This window comes from Taeniopygia guttata, chromosome 19 (genome assembly GCF_048771995.1).
Source record: "Taeniopygia guttata chromosome 19, bTaeGut7.mat, whole genome shotgun sequence".
NCBI classification, from domain to species: domain Eukaryota; kingdom Metazoa; phylum Chordata; class Aves; order Passeriformes; family Estrildidae; genus Taeniopygia; species Taeniopygia guttata.
This window is the reverse complement of record NC_133044.1, coordinates 283,730-304,385: the sequence shown is the minus strand read 5'-3', so window position 1 is coordinate 304,385 and position 20,656 is coordinate 283,730. Positions and strand designations below refer to the sequence as shown.

General features: G+C 46.8%; 2 long non-coding RNA genes across 7 annotated transcripts in view; one reads left to right on the top strand and one right to left on the bottom strand.

Annotated features, from left to right (window-relative positions):
* Positions 1-708: 708 nt before the first annotated feature.
* The window catches only part of LOC115497794 (uncharacterized), a 148,980-nt gene continuing 129,032 nt past the window's right edge, over positions 709-20,656 (bottom strand). For 4 of the 6 annotated variants that reach the window (XR_012051476.1, XR_012051481.1, XR_012051477.1 and 1 more), the window contains one exon: positions 14,527-14,657. This is a non-coding gene — a long non-coding RNA (uncharacterized lncRNA). Of the gene's footprint in view, positions 1,300-14,526; positions 14,658-20,656 lie in introns of those variants that run through there. The other 2 variants (XR_012051479.1, XR_012051482.1) reach the window with 2 other exon arrangements.
* LOC140680309 (uncharacterized) lies at positions 5,809-15,885 on the top strand. The gene is made up of 2 exons (XR_012051475.1): positions 5,809-11,497; positions 12,218-15,885. It is a non-coding gene; the product is annotated as an uncharacterized lncRNA (long non-coding RNA).

Sequence of the window (20,656 nt, the reverse complement as noted above, 5' to 3'; positions counted from 1 at the left end):
TAGTGACTGAATTTTTCCACGTGGGTGGGGGAAGAATTTTCCAGTTTCATTCCTCGGAGCTGCTGAAGCCAGAGGTTTCCCCTTCTGTACAGAAGGTGGCACTGGAAATACAGGAATGAAGTGTCATCATCTGCTTGGCTTTACAGACAGGGCGGTGTCTGGTAACACCTGGGAGCAGAAGTGCTCTCTCTCAGCGAGGTCCCGTTCTGCCGAGGGTTAATTTACCAGGTGACTAGCAGGGAACACATTTAAAATGTCTGAGCCCCACAGGTGAGCTGGGCTCTGACGGGAATTGTCGGAGCCCAAACGCTCAGGATAGAGAGGCAGTCCTTGACGCTGAGAGCCGGCCAGCACCGTCTCCTTTCCGAGCAGGGAGTGCTGGGCGGCTGGGCTGAGCTGGGTGCCCTGTGTCCCCTGTGTCCCCTGTGTCCCCGGCCAAGCCCGGAGCGCCTCCTCCCTGCGCGGATCCCCCGTGCAGCCGCTCCGGGGAGCGCACAGCGCCGGGCGCAGCTCTGCGGCAGCACGAAGGGCTCTCCCAGCTGGTCCAAGCTCGCTGGGCAGCGGGAGCGATGCCGAGGGGAGCCCCGGAGCCTCGGGATGTGCCAGCCCCGGAGCCTCGGGATGCGCCAGCCCCGGAGCCCCGCTCGGGATGTGCCAGCCCCGCTCGGGACCGCCGAGCGGCGGCAGCGCTCAAAGCCGAGCCTGGGAACATCGGCTCTGGAGGTAACCTAAAAATAAATAACTGCGCTTGTAGGAGCTTACAGCTGACACGCTTGACTAAACGGGAAAAACCTTTCTTTCTCTGCAATGTTGGAGGCGCCGCAGGAGACCTCAAATTCTTGTCTCACAGTAGCTTCTGCTCAGGGATGGAGCAGCTGCTGTTGGGAGAAACTCAGCTGCAAAAGGCATGTTTGTGTGCTTAGTGCTACTTATGTTTCCTTTACAACTTTGCCAAATGCAACAAGTTTAAAGAATTTTTGTCCCAGTGAGAAGAAATGAGTTAGGCTTGCTAGAAGTTCCTCTGTGTTACCTCAAGTCCCATGTTAGGTGGAGTCAGCCATGACTTTGCTGCTGGGATGCAGAGGAAGGTCACTGAATAGCTGTGAACTTCAGTAGTGCCAAACACAGGTCTGGCCAAGGCTCAGAACCTGGCTGCACATCTGGCAGTTCTTCTACAGCCAGTGCCATGGTCTTTAATTTCCATGCTGTTTCTGGCTCTATTTCTTGTGTCCAGTAGGAGAGGAAAGTTTGGAAAGGAAAACAAATAGATCTGTCTCTGTGCATGCCTGGCACTGAGACCTGCAAGAGAAATTGTGTGGCTCTGTGAAGCTCTGCAGGACCGCACTCCACCACTGATCCTTCTCCCTTGGATCCCTCCCCACAGTACACCTTTCCCCTTCCAATTTCCACCAAGCTCTTTCTGGGAAGGGGCCCCACCCCTCCTAAGCTGCTACAGCAGCTTCTTCCTGTACCAGCAAAGCCACCTCCCCTCTGTTACCTGGAGTCAGAAGCTGGCTGCAATTTGGAGTGTAGAAATGGCCACTTTGGGACACTCTAATCATGCCTCCAATTGCCTGACAGGGACTGTGATGCCTTGCTTTACTCTGGTGCTCTGTCTGAATTTTGCCTGCAGAAGTAGGGACTGGGCTGTATCTGCTCTGCTCTGTTGTCTGTTTGCTTTCCTTGAAGCCTTCCCAGAGGAATTATTTGTTAAACAAATTGAATGTGTTGGGAATAACACACAATGGTTCATAATTCTCTGTCATATACCACTGACTCCAGTGGGGATTTCTGCTACATCTCTAGCACAGTGCTGGGGCTGGAGAGAGCACTCTGGGAGGTGGCGCTGCTGCTGAAGACATGACCATATTCATTGACAAGCAGAATTAATTTGTTGGGTTTTGTTTGCATGGATTTTACCAGAGTAAAATCCCACTTATTTTCCATTTCAGTGCCATGAAAAGTGTATTGATTTTTCTTCACTTCTGATTGTTCACATTACTGGATTGCTTTTAAATAGTTGACAGAGATCATTCATTTTCCAGCTCTAACATATTTTACAGCCTGTTCCCTGTTTTACTTGTGTGTGCTTTGGGGGATTTCCACAGTTATACATCATACCGATCACCTTCTGCAAACGGCAGCCCTGGCAGAAGGAAGGAAACTCTCCCCCCGTGGGGTTTTTGCTCCCTCCTGCCTTCTCCTGAGCAGCTTCAGCACCTGTGTTTCACCTTCCTGACTTAGAAGGTAGAGCTGAGGCTCAAAAACCCTCTAAGCCAAAGAGCAAAACAGTCCAAGGAAATAACATGACCACAGAAAAATCAGTGGTGTTGGTTAGTGAGAGGACGTTAAGAGCTGTCCTTGGAGGTTGTGAGTGAGGGGATGAGCTCAGCAGAGGAGCTTAGCATCCTTCCAGCCCAACACACAAAGAAATGAGGGAACCTCTGGGCATTTCTTCAGCGCAGAACCCACCGGGCCTTGGAATTCTGCCCCAGCCCAGCACAGCTCTCTTTACCCTTTCCCCTGAGCTGTGTCACCTCTCCAGGCTGAGCTCTTTGGGAGCAAGGACTGCCTGTCCCTATTTGCTTGTACAGTACCTAAACAATGCTGTCCTGGCTTCACAGCGGCCTCAGGCAACAGGGCAACAGTGCTAATAATGAGAATTAATTATTCATTTATCACTTCACTCTCACTGAGTAATCTCCAATAATCATGTATAATTTGCTGCTTCAGTGAATATTTTGATATTAAATGGAGCTGGTAGAATAAAGTCACAGAAGTGAAAACCCCATGTAAAAGGAGTGAGAAAATGGTCAAGACTAAAACAAAAACCTAAGAAATATTTGTGCATAATCATTTTCCCAGATCTAGTAGTGCCTGGATAAACATATGGAAGGCAGATAGAGACAAAGATTGCTCAATGTCTTCCCCAGCTCTTGTTAGAGAGTCAGAGATCACAGTATGATCCCAAACAGAAGCCTATGTTCTGTGTCCAGAGGATGGTCCAGGAGATCATTTTGCCTTCTTTAACCTCCTTCTGGGGTGAAGGAAGTGCAATAAGGGAAAGCTATTTGGCACTGAAGCAATTAAGTGGGGAATTAAGTATTCTTAAGGCCTAAATGACTGGGGCATGCAGAGTGCAGGTCAAAACCAAGCCTGCCCTGGGAAGTCAGGAAGTCAGGGAAAGCTGCCTCCTGTGCTGCTCAGGGCGAGTTTGCATGGTTTGTGGTAGTTCAGTGACATTGATTTTCCCATTTTCCCTTGCCTTTTCCCTTCCCATGACTACTGAGTGCTCGACCCATAGGGCTGTGCTCATCCACACCATGAGCATTTATTGCAAAGCTGTTTGTGACAAAGGCAGATTCCAGCAGCCAGGAGCTGTGCTGGGCCGTGGTGTTGTTATGGGAAACTGCTGAAACATTGTCTGTTCCCACATGGAAATCTCTTTCAGAAGCAGATTGCACTGTTGTGTTTTAGACTGTGGTGCCTCCTCACATTATCCCTCACTGACGTACAGTGATGATGCATGTTGGATCTCACAATGCTGAGAGAATTAACGCTTTGGGAGTGTTTACCTCCCCCATTATTGATGTTCTGTCAGTAGAAGTATGTTCATATTCTCTGCAGAGAAACTAAAGGCACTGATAAAAATCACTGAGCTTCTCTTCTCATCTAAATCTCCAGGTAAGAAATGGCATTTCTATATGTGAACAGCACTGTTTGGTGACACAAACCCTTACCTGTTTGCCCTTTGAGTTACAGGATATTTGTTCAGTTTTTCTTTTTACATTTTTTTTTTCCCAGACAACTTTATGAAGCATCACTTAGCAGATTTTATTTGCTTGTGCTTTCATCTCTTATATCTATTTCCACAGAAGTATTAAAGCATTTAATTTCCATTTATACATTCATAAGTGTGTGACTAAAGTCCTATTGGTGGGATGAACAGCTAGAGCTCTCCTGTGCACTGAAAAATGGGCATTTTCAGAGAGAAAACAGAGTCTAACATCCTAAAGCTATAAGGAATTCAGATATCTCATGTTTTGGACAGCTGGTTCGAACATAAAAATCCAGGAAGGGATTTACTCATTTTCTCATTAAGCCACCTGAACCAAATCCCAATATCTCTGTGAGATGCTCTCATTGAAGGCCACGGATGCTTGCCAGTGCTAATCAGAACAGTGCAGGCCTGGGAATGCCAGGCTGAGCAGCAGGGCAGCTACCCCGAGCTGGCACGGGTCTGGACCAGCACTGGCACAGAGCTGTGAGAGCAGAGCATCCCCACCCGGGAACTCGCCTTCCTCTGCAGGGCCACCAGCCTGTCCCACAGGTGGGTCAGGGAGGAGCTGCAGCTTGGGGGCTCTCCTCTCCCTTGTGCTGGCACCAGCAGCGCTCTGGGATCCACAACACCGGATCCCAACTTCCCCCGTCCGCGAGCATCCCCAGCCTGCAGCCCCAGCGCTGCTCGCTGCTGAGAAATGCTAATCTTCCACCTTACAGGCATGTCCTGAGACTTAATTAATGCTTCTCAAGTATTTTAAAGCCCTCAGATGGCAAGCAGGCTAAAATATTGCCAGTCCCTGAGGAACCTTCCCCTTCAGGGAGGACTCCGGGTGTTTTATTTAATGAGCAGCAGTGTCTGAGGACTGTCTTGACTGATTATTTCTGAGGCAAAGCAGCAACACGTTCACACGATGCTGTTGAATTTTAAATGAATTCCAGTTTATTGTGGAAATACAGCTCTGGAGCAAGTACTCCCTTTTGCACTCCTGCAGCCAGCCTGGCCAGAGGCTCTTCCTCCAGGAACTGCTCCACAGTGGCAGAAAAGGCACCCATGGAAACCACTGCACCATGAACAAGCTGGGGAGATCCTCTTCTCCCTCAGGGAAAAATGTTTGGAGCCAGGTGATCCGCGTTTTCTGCAGGAATGTGTCTTGCTCCCCTTTTCTGTGTCTCTAAGTCAGACAGCACTGGCTGCATTCAGCACCATCTCTTCTCACACCCTGGGAGGGCTGGGCAGCTCAGCGATGCTGATAAACAACTTTATGATAATGCAGATTATGTAAATGTACCAGTTTTCCTATCATTTCTTGTGCTACCCATAGGAGCAAGTATTTTCTGGTGTGTGAGCAGGCTGCAGCATTCAACCTGCTGCCTTCTTTAAAAAAATGCTTTACAGGAGCAGAACTGTCTTCAGAGGTTCTCTTGCCTGATACCTGAACTAGTGACTGTGAACACGACATGCACCGTGTGAAGCCAAATAACCCTCCAGGAATTCTTTCTATTAAAATAATTGCTAGGGCAGGGGAATGCTGCAAACAGCTGTGGTTCATCCCATAAACATATTCTGCCTGCTTTTGGAGCATCAGCCTCCAACTGATGCCAGAGCTTGTCAGCTGCAGGAGCAGTGGAACATATTTCCTTTGCAGAAATGAAGCGATTACTGATGAATAAATCTGCTGTGCACAGACCTGAACTCCCCAGTGCATGCTGCATATGCAAAAGGGAGAAATGACAGTGTTTCACCCTGGAACGAGCTGGAGCGACAGTTCATCTGCCGAACGCGCTGGCTGTGGAGCTGCCGTGTGTCAGCAGCCTAGCAACACTGAGCGTGAGGAAATATCCCCTAAAATCAGCCCAGCACTGGATGCCATCGCCTTGCCATGTAGTGCCCTTGCTCTGGCAGGGAAGCAGCTATCCATGTGATGGGATGTGCTGGGAGAAGGCTCCCTGCAAGCCTAGCATCCTCCTTTTGGCAGTCAGAATGACTGGGGGCAAAGGGCTGACCTGGGGAGGACAGGAGGGTGGGGGGCCCTGGGATCAGAGGGTCTTGAGGTCCCTGGGCTGGGGCAATGGGCGCTTCCAGGCTGTTGTTTGCTGCTACAGCAGCCCAGGCTAGAGATGAGCCCCTGGCTCCACTGATCCCCCGAGGTGATGCCTGGAGTGGAGGGGAAATGAGATGGACCAGAGAAAACCCTGCTCTGCAGCTGTGAGGGGATATGAAGGAAAAATCTCAGAGGTCACCGAGACCCATATATGCCCCAGTTTCATGGGGCAGTCATGGGCCTCTGTCAGGCCCATTTATTTCTGTCAGACACGTCTGAGTGGAGGGGATGAGCAGTGGGCATGGTCACTGATGAGCCCTATGCACTGGTGAGCTGTCACCAGCCCTGGTGTCACAGGTGTGTCTGCACCTGGCCTGCAGGAAGGTGAGGGCTCTGCAGGGTGTGGGAGCAGCGCTCGCCCAGCCCCCACTGCCTGTCAGGTTGCTCAAACAGCCTGCACTGCATTTGCAAAATATTGTTAATCAAGAGACACAGTTCAAGGCATTTGACTGGCACATCCAGTTAAGTGGTAGCAAACACGCTGTAAAACCACTGTGCTGAGGCCACCTTCCTAATGAAGGCAAAGTGGGAGCAATCAATCAGGGCCGGCAGCCAGAGCTGGCACCGCCTCTGCAAATGCAAATTGAACCAACAATAATGAGTGTTATCTAATTAGTGCACACAGCTGCAATGTTACAGCCCTGTATAGGACACACCTTGTTAAATTTCATGGTATGTATCCCAGAGTGTCTGAGAAAATGATGGAGGTTTGCCACGTGCACACCCTGTAGAGCACAGACAGGTAGAATCTTGGTGATAAATGCATTATTCTCAGCAGGTGAGCTCTGGATTGAGTAGTGCAAGGGTCTTAAAAGTCAGCTAGTTAATGTGCAAATTAGCCAGCACAGTACAGATTTTTGTGTGTGGGTGCTGTGGCCAGGATGGTCAACAGACTGGGGAATCGACCTTGCTGTCGAAGGGTCAGCCCTCAGTGAACCTCCTACAGCCACAGCTCCAGCAGCTCTTCCTTGGTGTGGAGGGTCTCAGGGGAGGGCAGGGAAGAACTATCTGGCACGGTGTTGTGGAAGCTGTTGAGTGGGTGATGTCCAAGGTTTTTTGGAGCTGGCAGTTTTAAGCAGGGTATTTCAGTCACCCACGGACCTCTGTCTTTGCAAACAAACCTCCTCAGAAGCAAGCATGTCTCCCTCACCCAAAATCATGGATGGGAGTGCTGCCCATGCTGTCCCCAAGCACTTCTCAGCAGCAACACCTGGCTCTTGCTGCGACCACGCAGACTTCTTTTGCATCATCCAGGCATCTTGGTGTTGGAAGCACTCAGTGTGAGGCAATGCTTGGCAGCGTATAATAAATGATTTAGGATTGGCAATTGAAAATTCATTAGCTGAAGCCACCCTCAATTCTCTCAGCGAGTGTTGGAGCTGGATGCACACACTGAGCAGGCAGGGCCTGGGAGCTTCTGAGTCACTTGTGACTCAGCCCCAGCTGTGCTCTTGTTTATTTGGTGGCTTGAAGCAGTTGAAGCAGTAAAAAGCCCATGGAAAAGGTACATCCCAGCAAACAGTTTAGCCTGGCTCCCCTGGCCATATCAAGACCAGAAAGCTCTGCCCAGGCCCATGGCTGGGTGACTGGAGACGACAGCCCCATCTAATGTCACTCAGGGCTGCACAGAGGGACCCAAAGAACGCCTGGTGACCAAGCGTGTCCATGGCACACACTCCTTGTGGAGCTGCTCCCACTTGGAATCAACTCCATGCCTTCCTCTGGCTTCCACTTCACCTGCTCGGGGACCCGCTGGCAGCTGTTCTTAGCACCAAGAGGAAGTGTCTTCCCATGAGACACATTTATTCAAATCCATGTCACAAATTTGGTGAAAGAAATATTTCAGGCAATTCTTTTGCCTTTGTCGCTTTAATGCTCAGCAATATCTGTTCTTCCTGAAAGATCCCTGGTGACACTGCAGGGGATGGTGGGATGGTGTTTAAATATTGATGTTTTAGCAGCTTATGGTTTTAATACGATTTAAATTATGCACATTTTTATTGGACTCATAGGTTCATCAGCAATTAGTCTCTCCCAGCTGCACAGGAGGGTGTTCAGCAGCTCTGTATTGATTTCTGCTTCAACCTCTGAATTTTAGTGACTGGCTACATCTTAGTGCCTTGGCAAGGTAAACAAATCCACAGGCCCTTATTCAAGAGCTGCTGGTTAGCAGCCATAAATGTGTAATCAACAACTCGGTATCCTTGGAATTAGATCTTCTTAACAATCATTAGTTTCATCCCTTGCCGCTCTAATAAACCTCTTAGTAGCAGGCCAGAGCCAATTATACATGTGCTTGCAAAATTATAAAAGAAGGAGAAAAAGTCTGTGTTGCCGCAAATAAGTGAAAATTTTAACTGGCCCAGACCTGTGACACATGCGAAACTCATCTGTTATTTATCAGAGGTTGATCATTGGGAAAATTCTGTATTTATTTTGCATGTTATGGATTTTTCCACCTGATGCCAAGCTGGCATCAGTGCCAAGTCCTGCAGCCCCTTCCACATTTCTTCTGTGGGCTCTGCGGACCAGAGCCACCTGCCCAGTACAACCCAGGGCCCTGTTGTGAGAGCTGCAGTGAACTGACATTGATTCAAAGATGTTTTGTGGAAGGTTCCCTGCCCGGTCATGCACTGCAATGCTCAGGATGAGGATGGCTGTCATGATACAGTGACAAAATAACTTATTTATCTTTTGAGTGTGACAGGGAACTGCTCAGCCTGGGAGTTCAGAGACTGGTTTTTCATTTTCCCCTTCCTTCTACAGCCCTGAACAGCTCATGGAACATCCCTGGGGACCAGTGCTCTGTTTTTTTATCTTTTGGGATAAGCCTTGGGGAAGAGCTTGGAGCCCTGGAGTATTCACTCTGTTCCTGTTTTGTTCCCAGTGCTGTGAGATATAACAGATAAACACCCCTGAATCACTAAGTTTTTGTTGACATTAGATTTCTGCTCATTCAGTGGGATTTTTGCAAGGTGCAGTGAGAAGAGAAACATGCACCTGCACCAAGTACAGTGGTTGTGTGGGCTCTTGCTAAAGAAAATCATTAATAACAGATCTACCTATTCTTCTCCAGGTGGTTCTTATGCCATCCTGCACAAGACGTTTTTTTGAGAGAGGTGATAAGTTTCTAGGATGTGCCATCAACTTTACAGTCAAGCTGCTGGCATTAGGAGAGGAGAATGGGAATGCAAACCATAAAAATAACAGATGGGAAGTAGATGTGGTAAAATGGAAGCAGAGGCAAATTATAAAACCATTCAAACTGCTCATGCAGGTAGAATCAGGAAACAAAATCACATCTGAAATCACAAGGACTGGGTGTCTGTGTGAGAAAAAAGTGTTTGACTTTGCTGTTTGTTAGTGGTATTGGTGGTGGAGGTGTTCAAGTTCAAAGTCCTGGAAGAGAAGCAGGGATTTCTGCTGCAGGGAAGCTTGGACAGTGGCATCTTCATTAGTTGCTGAGAATTTTTGCTGTGGAGGCTTAAAGATGGTGTTTTTTTCCCAACTCACACTGCAAATGTAAATGTTCATATTGTGCCAGTGCAACTGCTTTAATGCAGTGATAAAATATCATCCAAATAATTGAAGAAACACAAAGAGAAAAATACCCCTCAAAAACCTAAAGGGCAGATGAACATGAAAAGGAAACACAAAATAATGCTGGGATCTTCTGGAGCTCCACTGGGTGTGTGACAGGATCCTGCAGGGACAGGGCTGAGGTGACACAGGGACAAGGCTTGGAGCCCGGGGGAGCAGGGACGAGGAGGGCACCACGGAGGCTCTGACCCAAACAAAAGACCTATTACATTGGAGCATCTAAAATCACCCAGCCAGCACCCTGTCTCCAGCAGAAACTGGACAGATCTGTGCCTACAAATCAGGATCTCAGTTTCTAGTAATCTGCAGATTACAGATTTCCTGAGCCACGAGTTTTGCTGGGTATTGGGTACAAGGGGCTCAATAGCCACAGGTAGGTTTCTCCTCTGAATTAAATGAATCTCTTTTTGAACCCATTAATGCTTCTGGCCATCACACATCTCACCATTTAATGACACATTCCCTGTGTAATTAAATGGACTTCAGGGGCAACCCTTCCCGTTGCACCAAGCATAAGGAACAGACATCAAGTCTCACCCTCTTCACACCACTTAGACAAATCTCACTGTGGGTTTCCACAACATCTGATGCTTATTAAAGCCTTGTTTTCTAAGCACACAGGACTGGGAATCTGGTTCCCTTTTCTTAATGAGTGTTTAATATTTTCTTCTTTTATATGCCCCAAGAAGAGTGATAAAGTCTGAGTATGTTCTGAAATCTCTGTTTAGAAGGTAAACAAAGACCATCTTTTTTCTCAAAGATTGGCTTTATTACTCTAAATTCGCTAACTCTTCCTGACACAGGCTTCCTTCAGGATCACAGCATTTGGAATATTCTCTGAAACACTTGGACCACGGCAGTGAAGCGGATGCTATAGCCAGGCCATGTGTCTTATTCTGCACTGGATGTGGTTAGAAATGCAGCTTCAAACACAAATGCAGAAAACTATGACATAAAATATGTTAGGGAGGGGGAAGGAAGGAGGAAGAAGGTTAGAGAACTGAACCTTTCAAAATGCTCATGACCTCTTACTGACTTTATGCAATGATATTCTTATTTATAACAGTATCAGGTCAGAACTGGGCTTTTTCTACCAGCATTTATGATGATGCTGGCAATTCGATGAGTCTTCATCCTGCAGAGAAAATGAGTGTTTAAAGTTTTCAGTGACCTTATGTCTAAGGAGTTCTGCTTTACCCTCTGGGAAGTCTAAGCAGAAGAAGCTATTGGCCTATTTGCAGCTCCAGAGCATTGAATTTGTTTGTTGGTTGGTATGGGGCTTTTTTTGGCCTTGGATTACAAAGCTAATACTTAGCCTTTTATCTGAAATCCATAGTTTTCTGTGGTTCTTAAAACATTTCAGTGTATTTTACATTTAAATAGAAATGAGGCCTCCTTGAAACAAATTCATTCTGGTTGGCTATGCACATTGATGATTAAAGAACGTGGTTCAATTTTTTTTGTCTCATTCTGAGCAGTCTCATTAGATTTTCATTTTATTTCTTTCCATATCCATCACGATATGTGTCAGCAAAGTGGTTACATAGATGGACAGCTTATTATCAATTTAAAGTGAGGAAACAGAACACAAGAATGGTTACTAAAAAAAGAGAAAGGTAATTAACACTGGGTACCAGAATATAAATGAAGCTTGACATTTCGATTTTGCTAATCCAAATTAACCCTCGTCTTAATGTTACAGAGTGCAGGAGGCGATTCTGGGCCTTGGTTTATATTTCTGCATGCCCTAGTGCTGCACGTCCTGGCGTGGCACAGCAGTGCCCAGCAGTGCCCAGCAGTGCCCAGCAGTGCCCAGCGAGGCTTCAGCTGCTGCTGTGGTGGGACCTGAGAGAGACTGGAACTGCTTCTCCACCCAAACAGAGCTGCTGAGCCTGAGCAGTGGCTCACGCACAGTGGGAGCTGCTGGTCACTGCAGAACTCACAACTGTCCTTACAGGGCACTCTGCTGTCCCCTCCTTCATTCTCTCCTCCAAATGTGGACTATCTGCAAGGTAATTGGGTTCCATTATTTGATATATAAAGTGGGAGTGGGAGGGAGGGTCAGGGAGGACGAATTAAAATGAATTGAGAATCTTTATGTGAAGAGAAAAGAGGACTGGAGGGAGCCATGATAACTTTTTACAAATACTTAGAGGGACATTATGAAGAGGACAGAGACCAATTACTCTCATTAGTCAGTGCAGCAGAACAAGAAGTAATGCTGTGTGCTGCTGAAGGGAAACCTGGATTGTGATGCAAAAGTTCTAAGGGTAACACCAAAGAAGGAGTCATCAGGGGAAGGTTTGTCCTGGCTTGACTGAAGAACCTGGTCTAGAGTTCAGGCAACTGACATGCAGACTTCCAGGCAATTCACCAGCACATTAGGGATAAGGTTTTTCCCTTTCCATGTCTACCTGGCATATATTCCTATTCAATGGTGGACACATTTCCTGCTCTCATATCAACCCTCAATATTTGAGGTGACACCTTAGGAACCCACCTACAGTCTGTTGCTCCTTTTGATCACACACTTCTCATGGAAATGGGAGTGAAAAGGAGAACACCTGGGAGGAACTGGAGTGGGAATCAGGGGGAGTGTATTAGCATTTGCTGAGCTGGGCACAAGAATCACTCAGGAAATTAAAAGCAAGATGATATTTTTGAGGTGATAAAACATTAAAGTATGAAACTTGCATTTGACTCGGATCCAGCCTCAATTTTATCTTTTTAAGCTGCAGTTCAGGAAAAGCTGAACACTTGCCAGTGACAAGTGCAGGCTCTGGACTCTTGCAAAAGGAAGAAGGAATTAAATTATGTTAGCTGGTGATGAAAAGACATGAGAAATGCAGAAAGAGGACAAAGGAAAAAGGTAACCATGGAGGTGAAACAAAAAGATACAAGAGTTTCCTTACACAATGTATTAATTAAGGCATTGTAGTGATTTTCAGGGTGACTCTAAGCTCACTCAAAGCCTGACCAAAGAGGTCAGGCATGGTCCATGCCCTGGGGGCCTTTGATGCAATGCAGGGTGGTGGTAGTTTATATCAGTGCCCTGCTCTTGGATGAAGCCTCAGCCTTCCATTGGTAAAGTTATAAGCCTTTGGTTCTGTTGGGGTTTTTTTTGGCTGTTATTATTCTCCTATGGTGGAAATATACCCAAAAAGGGTGTAAATCCTGCTGCAAAAGCAGCATTTATTTGATAAATCAAATACCCTAAATGCAAGGTAACATAAAAGCCTTGGGTGGTTGGTTGGTGCTGATTTTCCTGTTCTCTGTGTGTGAATGGGGTTCAGTGGTAAGAAATAGTGCAATCCCTCCTTACACAAACTGGGAGTGGCACACAGCTCCCCCATGCCCAAGCCCAAGCTCTGCGGTCCCTCTCCTGCAGAGGCTGATCCCTCCCTGCTGGGGCATCATCCCTGTCCTGTTTGTTTTCATTCATTCAGCCCCTTGAGCAGAATAATCCCCTGAACATTCAATCACTAATTTTCTCTCATTCCCTTTCATAGCTGTTATTGGAGGTACAGCTGTCACTACATCCATTCAGGGGAAAGAGATGATCAAAGGGGGAAAGACAGGAAAACACCATTTAAGAAATAAATGCAAAGTTATGATGCCTCTGTTTGCCTGAGAAAGAGAGATTTTTATGCAGCTTTTGGCATTTACAAATCCTTTGTGAAAAGGTCACCCTGTAGTTGGAATCTTATTAATACAGAAGATCGGCCCAGAAAATGTCATGTCTTTTTACCCTGATATTTACCCAGAAAGGAGTGACTCGGCACCCAGAGCTCCTCTGGGAGGATGGCACAGAGCTGGAGCCCGGGATGTGGGATTTGGTGACAGTGCCACCGGGAGCAGAGGGTCCATGTGTGCACACCCTGCGCCTCTCTGGCTGCAAAGGGGCATCCATTAAGTGCCCACTGTATGCAATGCGCATATACGTAGCCAAAAAAAAAAAAAAAAAAAAAAAAAAAAAAAAGCGTATAACTGTTCTAGATACATACACACACTTTACACGGATATCATCACACCCAGCAGGACATGGGGATGGAGTTTTGGCAAATAAAGGCTCAGAGCTCTCAGGGTTCAGGTTGCAAGGGCAGTGTGAGGGGTTGCAAGGGGAAGGCAGAGTGCACAGTGAAAAACACATGATAAATGCTTTTCCTCTGGAAAATCACTAAGAAAAAGTTTGTCATCTGCAGTTTATATTTCAATCTTTAATCTACTGCTTTTAGTGATGTTTGTGCTCACTTCCTTCAAGGGAATTTTCTTTCCGTTTGCTTTAGTGGTGACTCATTTACCTTTAATATGTTTTGGCAGAACTGAGGTATTTATTTTAGCAGAGTAGTGAAAACAGTTTTGAGCGTGGTAGTGATCGCTGCGACTCCTGCCGTGTCACCACGTGGTTAATGCCCTGGTTCAGGCTGGCCTGACAGAGCTCTGAGCACACAATCAATCACCTTCACACCTCACACTGTACATAATTTCTTCATTTTTAATAACTTGCACAGTGAAACATTTTGCCAGTTCTGACATGTCACAGACTCATGCTAAATGGAACTGTCTCGTTCAGCATTTTCTAACCCACTACAATGTTTTAATTTTGCTTTTCTCTTTACCGGACCTACAAGAGCTCAAGGCAGTACTTAGAGAACAACCGTGATACACCATCTCTGACTGGGGAAGTTCTCTATATCACTGCTTGTTTCATTTTTATTTCCTGTGGGATTTAAGGTTCCCACTGCTCTGCCCCATGACCCAAACATTGTTTTCCTCTCAGGTCACAGATGTAACACAAACACTCATGAAAGGATGCACATTCTCTCTTGGTTATTCATGCATCACTGCTCACTCACAAGCTGATTCAATTCTGCAAAGTCGTGGGCAGAAGGTCTCTGGTGCTCACTTCCACAGCCAGCATAATGCTAGCGAAAGATTTTACAGGAATGTAATTGCATTCCAAGATGAAATACCCCTAGTCTGGGTTTTTAGAACCACACCCAATTCTTTAACAGCATTTCCCTTCCACTGCAGGTGTACAGCCTGAGTATCACATTACTCCTCCTTTCCCCCCTTCTTCCCTCAGGTGTATCTCACCATTACCCTCCTGGTCCTCAGGCTCTGCTGCTCGGTGGGGAATTGCTGTCACTGCCACTGCTGCTGCCATTGTACCTGCAACCACAAAGGAAAATTGACAGACAGCAAGCAAACCACCGGCTTCTGAATGCAGCTCCTTCACCCAAGGGAAGGTCACCCACACCTCTGTATGGGACTATTAGTGCTCATTTTTGCCAAGTCTCTCGTGAGCGCTTAACAATGAACGGTGACGGCTCATGTCCGTGTACCTGTTACACACACACACAGACCCCCCCCACGCTGGAACACTATGCCAAAGAAATTATGTTTCACATAATTTCTAGTGTCATCTTTGATTAATTTGCGTTTATTTTCTCATTATGGCTCATCCCTCATTTCAAAGGTGTCCTTCAAACCAGAACATGGGAAGAGGACCAAGAAATGACAGACAGCAAGGAATAATCTTAAGGCAAAGCCCAGGAAAGCCATTCCCACTGCCACATCTCTGGTTTAGCACTCCCACCCCACATTCCACATTGCTGTTTCCCACAGACAGTTTCCTCTTTGGATAATTTGTTTTCCCAGAACTGATTCATTGTGTCCCAATGGTCACAGATTCCCCTGTTACCCTTATCAGTCAAGGAGCAAAGAAATGCCTAAATCAGTGAGATAAGCCATGGGTCATTTGACAGCTACACAGAGTCACAACACGCAGAAATACAAACAGCCCAGTGCCATTTATCCACCTTCTCAGCACCCCCCTGCCCCAGTGTGATGTGTCTGGGCCACTCTGTGTTAAAGGAGAAGGGATTCCCTTACTGCCCACAGCTCAGCATCAGAACCAAGGCAGCCATAAACCGGCTGCAGGACATGTCCCCAGTGCTGTGACCCCTTGCTCTGCCCCCGCTGAGGGTGGCCACTCCGCAGGGCCACCAAGGACACCTCTGCCATTGTGGAGTAATCACAGCTCCACTGGCTACAACATCCTTGTTAAAATAGCTTGAGAACATCATAAGCAGAACTCGTCTGGGGAGATATTTCATCTCAAGTTTTGATGACAAGGTCAGCACTGCTCAAACACATCCTTCACCTACAGGTCAGCCCTTTCTGCACATCTATTTTGAGATTTCCATACCCCATTTACTAACCCCTGAAACAGTCACAAGACCCTCTGGACTCCTGTCTCTCCCTAAAATCCTCCCCAAAACTGTTGGTTCGGGTGGCACAAGTGGGTGCTCAGAAACTGTGCGCTCACCTTTCTGCTCACATGTGAACTGTACAACACAGACACAGTTTGTTCTTTGACTAATACAGAACTAAATGTTATGCAACTCACTGAGTGATATGTTTTGTCCCACAAGAGATTTGCTTCAGAAATACAAAGACAGAAAAATACTCAACTGTCATTATCATACCAGTTTTTAATCATCTGGGAAATGCTGAATCTTCCCCCAAATGAGCAGGCCGGATAGAAACAATGTTCTACCTCTGCCTCCCCCAACATTGATTTCTTTTCCCACAGAAATTTTCCATTTTAATTAGATTCCTTTATTACCACCCTCTTTTCTAGCACATCTTTTCTTGCTGTTAAACTTTTTTCCCTCTACATATCTATTTTTCATTTACTTCAATTGCCAAGATCTACAGCATGTGTCTGTATGCATGTGCTGGGGAAGGAAAAGAAAGAGATAAGAAAGAAATAAAAAGAGAGAAAAGATGGGGAAAATTAATCTGATAATTGTTGGAAAGAATTATTGCCAGCAGCAAAAGTGCTGATAAGGCACTTTCACTAAACCAGAAAGTTTTCCTATTTTGCCAGGATGGAAAAAGGCCCTTCCCCACCCTGGCTGCACCCCAAAAGTGTAAGGGGGAGTGAAGCCCTGACTGCCTGTTACAGCCCCTGCTCTGCCTTAAGGACTTTATGCAGAGAACAAACCAAGCAGAAACAGAAATTTCTGGTTTCTAAGTCACTCTCAGCTCACTGACAGCTCTGGCCCGTGAGCTGAGGAGGGGGATGCCCATGAACAGTGTGGGGCTGCTGGCCCCAGAGCTGTAATGAGCTGTGGGAAATGCTGATTTGTGTCTTTCGTTGATGCATGTTAAAGCCTACATTTGCATTCTAATTCCAATGAAAAATTTATGACTGTTAAACTTCTGTATGTCATAATTAAGCACAAACAATAATTTCCAAATAACTGTTTACCATGCTGCACATTCAATTGTGCAATCAATCTCAGTGACTCTTTTTCCTTGCAAATGCAGGGAGGCGGGCCCGTACCCGCCAAGATGTGCTCGCACCCAGCCTGTGGAAGATGAAGAGTCAATCTGACATTTCAGGAGAGAGTGGTTACCTGTGGAATAAATAGATTGAAGCCCTGTCATTCCCAAATAGATGCCACCTCCTCCTGCTATTTGTTTGGAGGAAGCCTCCCAGAGAGATGGATGGGACAACTGCTGTTCGAACATTAATCCTAATGCAGAGAGAGAGGGAAGCAGCTGCTTGCAGAGCTCTGCCAAGGGACCTAAGACCTGCAAGGAATGTGTGTGAGGTGGTCCCAGCCCTGCCACCAATGATGGCCCCACAGCCTGGACCTGCTCTGGGAGGAGATGGGCCAAGTGACCCACAGAGACCTCCCCATGCTTGTGACAAGCTTCAGCAACAAGCAGGCAAGGGGATGTGCAGGGAAAGCTCCACTGAAAACTGGCAGAGGAGAAAGACGTTGGCATGAGGATAAGGTCCTTGGGCATTCCTGTCCTTGCCAGCTCAGGTGGCTCTGCTGACAGTGCCCAGGGTGGCCAGTGAGGAGCCAGGGCTGCTGTGGGAGCCGAACTGGTTCATGCTGAGTCAGTAAGCCATGTACTGCTGGGATTTAGAGCAGCCTGTTTCCTTTGTGGCATAAAACCTGCACTGGTGACCTGCCAGTGAGTGCCCACTGGTGATGGCTTCACAGGGAGCTGCATCTGTCCTGGAAACAAGGTGAATAAAAGACATAATGGAGTTCACTGATGCAATACAAATAACAGTGTCCTTTTACATTACTAACAACACACACTATGCTGTCTGGATCCCTGTTCTCCTGAGGACACCACGAGGAAGCTCTTTGCAAATAGGATGCCTCAGTCAATGCCCTCTCCCAAAGACTGTGGCAGGTACCACATGTGCAGGAGAGCCAGTGTCACGGCAGCTTGGGGGCCATGATCCCCTAGGGGGCTTGCAGAGGGGCTGTGAAGAGCAGGGCAGGATGGAGAAGACCTCTTTGGCAGCCCCTGAGCTCTGCTGCCTCTTTGAGCAGGTGTCAAGGAGTCTGGAATGTATTTGTTAGCTCAAGAACCTTCTAATCAGTCCAGAAGGACTTCTTCTCTAGATAGTGGGTTGTTTATATTGTCCCTGGGTCGGTTCTAGTGACTGGAAGCTATTTCCATCCAGAGACTTCGTGAAGTTGAATATTGTCCCAGACTGAATATTGTGACCAGACTGGGTCACTAGAGATGGTTTCTGTTACTCCAGTCCCTGCTCATGCAGACAAGGACAGGGTTGGCAGCATATGGACCCTGCTCTGTCCTCCTGCCAGCAGGGCCAGGTGTGCCCCACGCAGCAGCTCCCAGTGAGATCCTGTGTGCTCAGCTCTTGCCATGGCCACATTTCAGCTCTCTGGGCTGTCAGCTTGCTGGCTTTCATAAGGACTGATTCCCTAATTAAATTAAATTCTCTAGCGGTATTTAATGTTGCATTGCAACATTAATTTTTGTGCTAGCATGATCAGTGCCATATTCACACTTGTTTATTCTCAGGGTGTTAATGCAAACCCTGTTGTAAACACATTTTCACAGGTCAAAAGCAAAGCATAAAAATCAACAAAAATATTTTCATCATTAAGTTTTCCAGTTCTGCAGTAAATGTGATGAGAGAAAGAATGTCTTGAGAGCAGGAGAGGCTGTTGGAGGGCCCTGCTGGTCTGAGACTTGACATCCCACAGAGGAGCTGCTCTCACAGCCACATCCAGCAGCAAATCCCAGAACATTTTCTCTTCCCTTCTGGCTGAGCCCCATGTCTTGCCTGGGCAGGAAGTTATACATGGGGTGAAAAGTTTAAGGGAAGAAAAAGGCTCTGAAAGTCACAGAACCCTCACTTTGGATTGCACAGATTCAAAGTGCTCCCACTGGGACATCAAAACTGTGTCAAACATATGCAACTTATTGTCCCTTTCCCTGTATTCAGTCCCTAACAAAGTTGTTTCCATTGCTGGGGAAACCCCTGGAGAATCGTTAGCATTGTAAGTAGCCCTTGTAAGCAGAACCAAATTAGGGAAGCGACCAGACAACAGAGCAGAGCAAACAGATTTCATTTTCTATCGATCAGGTTCTATTAGCCTCACAGACAGGTCTCTATCACAGCCGTGGCCTGTCTGTGGGCAGAGTGCACCCAAGAGACTGACATGGAAACACGCCTGCTGACAGGGCTGGCTCTGTTATTGGATTGAACTCAATCCCCAGCTGAGCAAGGGGTTCTGCAATCCAGTCCTACAGACACTCCTACTAAATCCTGTAGGCAAAGCTCTCTGCAGGGCTCACCTGGTTTACAAATAACTTAAAGTACATATCTCTGATGTGCATCCAGGTGAGATCAAACTGCTGCTGAAAAGGTTCTTTGTGCCCTGCTCCTCCACACACTGCTGCAAACCTCTTTCACCCAGCAAACTCTCTTCCAGCATCTGTAACACATCATGGGCAAACTGCTTAAACATCACAGCAGGGACTCACCCAGCCCTGGCAGTGGTGGGACAGAGACTCCAGTCACCCTGAACAGCCCTCACAGCTACAGAGGAAGCACCATCAGGAAGTGAGGGGAAGAAAACTTACCTTGTAATTGCTAACAAGCCCCATATTTCCTTGCTAGCACATAAACAAGGGAATTTGGCTCTCTTGCTGCATTAAGGCCACTTGTGAAAGCTAACTTGGGAGGCTGAATGTTTTTTCCAGGGTAAGGAGATGTTCCAATTACCACTAAATTGCCAGCACTTGGAACAATGCTGCATATTAATTCAAAGCAAGTGAATGTTCATTGAATTACCCAGAAGAGTAAACAGCTTTTTGTGGGCTGTGTAAATAATACCAGGGTAACGAAGAAATTGGGAAAAGAGACTTTAAAAACTAATTTGCCTGGGCAGAGAAAAAAATTCAAAGGAAGTGAGTAAAAGAACGGGTTGTCAGTGGTTGTTACAAGCTGGATCATGTATTTGTGACTGGAGGAGCAGCCCCAGGGCTCCCATCACACCAGCACTGCACAGAGACTTTCCTGGGACAGGAGCACATGAGCAATCCCATCCCTGCCTCACAGCCCCTGTGGCTGTCTCAGGCTTCCCACGGCAGGAGAAACATGGACCAAATGCTGTGGGAGGAGGAAAGGGATTCAGGGCTTGCTGTACTTCCCACCTGAACCAAACTCCGATGCCTCTCCAGCTCAGTGTCCATTACAGCCACCACTAACAAACAAAGATTTAATAAATGCAGCTGGCTTCAGGGGGTTTTCCACCATTTTGTTTTTTTTTCAACTCAGCTCCATCATCACTGAGCTAATGCACTAATGGACACTCACCATTACCTAACTTCCGACCTAATGGGCACAGCAAATAAGTGAAAGGCTCATAAAATCAAATTTACCAAGCATCATTCCTTTTGCTGTCCATTAACTGAAACTATTTATCAGGTTAAGCAGATCCAGGGTATGGAGCTATATCCATCTTATATTAATGCTGTTGCACAGACATTTCAGGGTCCTAGGCTCTCCAGCAATTGCAGGAAAGTGCTGTGAGGCCAAGCTCTCGCTCCTGGAGGCGATTCCCGAAGCGTGAGGGGTGCACCAGCCCCGTGAGATGGGTGGGTTTCTTTTTCTGAAGGCATGAAGGAGCTCCAGTCAACTGGCTGCTGCGATGTTCTCAGAACAGGGAAGTGCTGTTAACCTGGATGACAGTGTCTGGTTTATAAATACCAAAACTAGAGACAGACTAGATGAACTTTAAAAACTTTCATGTATTTATATTTAAAGGGTTTTCCCTTGCTAAGTTACTTTTTTCCTTTCTAAACTCCCAAGGCCC